Below are 6,532 nucleotides of genomic sequence, written 5' to 3' on the forward strand. Positions count from 1 at the left end.
TATCACATAAACAACATTGATTAGATAGAGACCGAAAGTGGTAGAGATAAAGCCGAAATATGTCATACAGAAATGAAAAACACGAATAGAACCGAAGTGGACATGGATGAAGCCGATATGGTCAGATTTGAGTTGAATCATAATACATCCGGTGCATGAAGCAAAATGACCGGATGCAAGAAGGAGTGACTTAGCGGTTCCTCCTCCACTCTTCCTCAACCCGATCGTAGAACGAGTCGATGATCTCCTTGGTGAACACTTGGCTGCGGTCCAGATCTTCGCCTGGACAGGTTGGGACCCCAAGCTCCTCAAACAGTCGGCTGATCTGGGGAACGAGTGCTACTGACCTGGTGCCGATTATCCAAATAAGGACATCGAACAGCACCCTGGACCATTTGACCGGCGTCCTTGTTATGATGGCCGCCATCATATTGAACGTTGCCGTGCAATATGTGTTGGTTACATCTTTCCCGAGGATGCTCCTCCCTATAATGTCGTTGAGGAGCTGGTATTCAGCCCTCAAGGGATATTTAGAGCCATGGTCATCGACGGGCTCATCAGATCGAGAGAGGGAGAGAGAGACCTCAGCCTTAGTGTCGGCTGGAGGATGGAGGTCCGTGAGCCCTTGTTTGGGCAGACCGAAGCACCGAGCAAAATCTTGCTCGGTGAAATCAAAGAGAGTACCTCCGACTTTCGATTGGATGTGGGTATTGAAATATGGTGTCCCCCGGTACACCCTGGCATTGTTGAAAAATTCCACGACAGACTGAGGATAGATGGTTTGATTATCATCCAGAAAGTACTGGAGGCCGGTATCCTCCAGCTGTTTGATCATTCGATACAGATCATAGTGATCTGTATCGGAGCAAGATTCAAAGTTAACTTGTAGGATGTTTGTGAAGATAGACATTTTGCCTTAGAGATGGAGAGAGTGTTTTGCCTTAGCTTTGTTTTGTGAGTGTTTGAGTGAATGAATACTCCCTTTAAATACTGGTTTCGGGGCTAGCCTATTGTCCGGGCATTAAGTGAGATGATGTGTATTAACTGCAGGGTAAGAATCTTTGCATAGAATAGGCAACTTTGCAGGTCTAGGTGTCGGTCATAGGCCTGGACTGTGAAAGATATCAAAAGATCTTCACGTCTTTTTAGGCACGACCAGGTTTATTTAAAAAGGCAATTTTGCAGAGCAGAGACCTTTAACCTCTGATAACTATTCCTCTTTTGTTTGAATTTCAAATAATCTGGGGTAGCTTTCTTCCGAACCGGTCAGCTATCAGTTGTTCATCCCGATGCGGTTATGTGGTGCATGCACCAAGTAGCCGGTCGGTTTACTCTATCTGATAGACTGTGCGGTTCTTCCACAAACACCCCGAGGATTCAAAGTTCAGCATCTTAGGAAGAATTACCGGTTTGTCTGTCTGAACCGATTTCCCTTTAATTATCCTTTGGAAGAATTTGGCTAATATCGGTTAAGCCGAGAGTAAGTCTAAATTGAGAAAACTTAGCTTCCTGCAGCGGCTTCGTGAAGATATCGGCTACTTGCTGATCGGTCGGTACGTACTCCAGCCGGATATGCTTCAGCGTGACATGCTCTCGGATGAAGTGATGTCTGATGTCGATGTGCTTGGTTCTGGAGTGGAGAACCGGGTTGTAGGTGATTGCAATGGCACTTGTGTTGTCACAGAATATCGGGGACTCTTCGGCTATAATACCGAAGTCCTTCAGCTGCTGTTGGATCCAGAGGAGTTGAGAGCAGCAGCTTCCGTCCGCCAAGTATTCAGCCTCCGCGGTTGATGTAGCCACCGATGTCTGCTTCTTGCTGTGCCATGACACCAGTCGGTCACCTAGGAACTGACATGTTCCACTGGTGCTCTTCCTATCGATCTTGCACCCTGCATAATCTGCGTCTGAGTAGCTTGTTAGATTAAAGGATGAGTCCTTTGGATACCACAGACCGACATCAGGAGTGCCTTTTAGATACTTCAGTATCCTTTTTGCGGCTGTGTAGTGGGATTGCTTTGGATTTGCTTGAAATCTCCCACACACACCAACTGCAAACAGGATGTCCGGTCTACTCGCTGTCAGGTACAGTAGGGAACCGATCATGCCTCGGTATGCAATCTGATCTACTGATTGGCCTTCATCGTCCCTGTCCAGTTTGATTGATGAGCTCATAGGAGTAGCCGCCGAGGAGCATGTGTCCATACCGAATTTCTTTAGCAGCTCCTTGGTATATTTCGGTTGACTTATGAATGTTCCTTCCTTGAATTGTTTAACCTGAAGACCTAGGAAGAAACTTAGTTCTCCCATCATACTCATTGCAAATTTGTCAGTCATCATTTTCGAGAATTTGTCACAGAGTTTGGAGTCGGTGGAGCCGAAAATGATATCATCTACATAAATTTGAACAAGAAGGATATGTTCCTTCTTTTCAAATTTGAACAAAGTTTTATCCACCGAACCGATGGTGAAATCATGCTCTAATAGAAATGCAGTTAGTGTATCATACCAGGCCCTAGGTGCTTGCTTTAGACCGTATAAAGCCTTGTTCAGCCGGTATACATGATTTGGAAATGCAGCATTTTTGAAACCGGGTGGTTGTTCAACGTACACTTCTTCACGTAGATCACCGTTCAGAAATGCACTTTTAACATCCATTTGAAAGACTTTAAAATTTTTGAAAGCCGCAAAAGCTAGAAAAATTCTAATAGCTTCTATTCTGGCTACAGGAGCAAATGACTCTTCAAAGTCAATGCCTTCTTCCTGTTTGTAACCTTGAGCCACTAATCTGGCTTTGTTCCTCGTGACCAAGCCGTCCTCATTGAGTTTGTTTCTGAATACCCATCTTGTTCCTATGACCGATTGATCTTTCGGTCTGGGAACTAAGTACCAGACTTTACTACTCTCAAACTGGTTTAGTTCTTCTTGCATTCCCAAGATCCAATCCGGATCTGACAATGCTTCATCTATTCTTTTCGGTTCAATCTGGGATATAAACGCAGAGTTAAAATATCCTTCCAGAAGTTGACCCCTAGTTCGAACAGGTTCTGAAGGGTCACCAATAATTTGCTCAGGAGGATGTTTACTGTTTCTTCTGAGATTCAGTTCAGGAGTGTCTACCAGGTTGCCGTTTGTTTGATCAAGGCTAGACTTGTCGGTAGGCTGAACGATATTGTCAGACCGACCGACTCCCTCGGATTGGACCGAAGTGTCAGCTTCCTGTTGTGAAACAGCTTGATCTGGCTGGGTATCAATGTTACCCATTAAGTCATGGACAAATCGCCTGAAGACCGGAGTCTCATCTTCACTATCAGAGTGGATATCATTGTTTTCCAATCTGTTGTGTAGGTCAAAGCATGAAGTAGTGTTACTCTCAACCGATTCATCGAAAACAACATGAATTGTTTCCTCCATGGTTGCAGTTCTATTATTATATACTCTATATGCTTTACTTACTGACGAGTATCCTAGCATAATGCCGGTATCAGTCTTTGCATCAAAAGCGGTGAGTTGAGTTTTACCATTTATATGAATATAACATTTACAGCCGAAAATTCTGAGGTACTTGAGTTTAGGAATTCTGTTAAAATAAACCTCATATGGTGTTTTGTTGTGAAATCTATTAATCAAAGACCGGTTTTGAGTATGGCATGCAGTGTTGATAGCTTCAGCCCAAAATTTCTGAGCAATACCGGAATCGGCTATCATAGACCGTGCGGCTTCCTTGAGAGTCCGGTTTCTTCTCTCGGCCAGGCCATTCTGTTGAGGAGTCCTAGCACTAGACAACTCGTGTCTAATGCCGGATTCATCAAGATATGCAGTTAATGTACTATTAGTAAATTCGGTACCTCGATCACTTCGAATGCTGTTGATGCGAGCTGATTTTTCATTTTGCAACCGCTTAAGGAGTGTGATCAGATTTGATACAGTTTCACGTTTAGATGGTAGAAATATTACCCATGTATATCTAGAATAATCGTCAATAACTACCATGGTGTAAAGCATACCGCCTAGACTAATGACCTGAATCGGTCCAAATAAATCCATGTGAAGAAGATCTAGGCATCGGCTAGATTGAATATTTCCATTACTCTTAAAGGATGACCTAGTTTGTTTACCCATCTGGCATGCTGAACAGACCTTATCCTGGTTAAACACTATATCTGGAATACCTTCAACTAGCTTTTTACCGCGAATATAGTTTAAGGTCTTCATGTTTAGATGGTTTAGTCTCTTATGCCATAGCCAGGTTTGATCAGTCTTAGCTATCATGCATATAGGATGTTCTACTCTTGTTCTCCAGTCTACTTTATAAATGTTTCCTATCCTATTTCCGGTTAGTAATACAATACCTTGAGAATCTTTAACTAAGCATGCATGTTTAAGAAATTCTACCGTGTATCCGGCATCACACATCTGACTGATACTAAGTAGATTAAAACGTAGGTTTTCAACTAAAAGTACATTATCAATAGTTAGGTTACCATGGACAATCTTACCCTTGCCCACAGTTTTACCCTTTGAGTTGTCATCGAAGGTAATTGGAGCACCGGTTACTGATCTGATGTCGATTATCAAATTGCTATTTCTGGTCATGTGCCTGGAGCAACCGCTGTCTAAGAACCATTCGGAGTTTCCTAGTCGTTTCTTTGGATCCTGCAAAATATACATATTTACAAATGTTTGGTACCCACATTTACTTGGGTCCACATGCGATTAGTCCCTTAGGTACCCAAACCTTGATGAACCGGACAGTTTTCTTTGCTAGGGCTTTAACTGTCCTTTTGACACTTGGTCTGGTGTATTTCGGTTTTCCTTCAGATAACCTAAATGGAAATGATCTTTGAATCGGTAATCTATAGTTTGACCTACGTGGCTCGGGAAAGTCTTTCTTATATTTGAGGATTTCTGCTTTTCTTTTCTCAAGGTCAAGCCATGAATCGGTTGGGCCAACATAGTCGTATTTTAGCTTCTCTTCCCTATAATATGCGGTTTCCTCTTCTTCGGCTGTCCAGGTGCTCTTGAGAAATTTTATAAAGGGGAGGTTTCCTTTTGTGAATCTTGATTTCTCTATAGATTTTCGGTCTTTAGAGCTATTCCCTGTGTATCCTAGACCACGCTTACACCGAGGATGCCTATATAGTTTATTCATATCCTTTACTATATCGCTAGATCTCTTATAGGCGGCCATCGTATATTGGAATCGGGCATTCTCTTCCTCGGTTAGCTCTCTAGTCGGTTCACTAGGTTGTTCGATCTTAGGATCTAACTCGGTTTCTAGGGTGTGAGTATCATCAGGTTGTATGACTTCTGGTTCGGTTATGACAGATACCTCTGGTTCTATTGGGATCGGTACTATAGGATCGGTCTTGATGTTGAGGTGTTTAGGTAACATGGTCAATAGGTTCTTATATTCTTCTACCATGTCATTTAATGCTTCATATAGCTCATCTTTAGTAAATTCATCATAGGGAGAGTCGAATACCTGTTCCTCATTTGCCATAAGGCACGTGAGTTCATCGTCACTGTCACTGCGAGCCCACAAACTTCCTCCATCGTCGGCTATCAGTGCTTTTGGCACTTCACTTCCCTCACCGGCTTGTTGATAATTGTTTCTGTCATTTTGATATTCCGGTTTCTGGGTATCCCTCCTTGGTTTCCTGCATTCCCACTTAAAGTGTCCCATACAGTTACAGTTATAGCATCTTACATTGGATTTGTCACCATAGTAGTTGTTTGTCGGTTGGCTCCTTTTCATGAACCTCCCAAACTTCTGTGCGAGCATGGCCATGGCGTCCTCAGTAAACTGTTCGGCTGTTCTGATAGGTGCGGGTGCAGGGACCGGTATCGGTGCAGGTGTGGGTACAGAAGCAGGTACAGCCGGTTCTGTAGATGTGAATAATGCTCTGGTTGATGTTGAGGCCGAGACTTCCTCTTCGGTTCTGGATTTCATTTCGAACTCGTATGCCTTAAGATCTTCGAATACATCGTATAATTTCATCTTACGTAGGCTCTTTGATTCCCTCATTACCATTGTTTTTATATCCCAGGCACTTGGAAGAGATCTCAAAACCTTCATAATGACCTCTTTGTTGTCATACTTCTTGCCCAGAGTTGCTAATTCATCTAACACACCAGTGAACCGGTCACTGTATTCCTTCATCGTTTCTCCTGGTTTCATTTTGATGCTTTCGAACTTCTGTGTAGCTACCATCATCTTGTTCTCCTTTGTTCTTTCATTTCCCTCAAAGATCTGGATAACTGTGTTCCATGTCTCCTTCGCGGTTTTGCAATCTCTGATCTTGCAGTATGTGTTTCTGTCTACGCTGTTGGAGATCCGGTTTCTTGCATGGTTGTCCAGATTGTTCCTTCTCCTATCTTCATCCGTCCATTCTTTTCTATCTTTATCAATGACTATCGGTCCTTCGGTTAGAATGGATTCCATTTCATCATCCAAGGTGACTAGGTGCAGGTGCATGCGTGCCTTCCAGTTGGCAAAGTCATCACCTTCTAGCATTGGAGGCCTATCCTG

This window comes from Impatiens glandulifera, chromosome 1, assembly GCF_907164915.1.
Source record: "Impatiens glandulifera chromosome 1, dImpGla2.1, whole genome shotgun sequence".
Classification (NCBI taxonomy): Eukaryota; Viridiplantae; Streptophyta; class Magnoliopsida; order Ericales; family Balsaminaceae; genus Impatiens; species Impatiens glandulifera.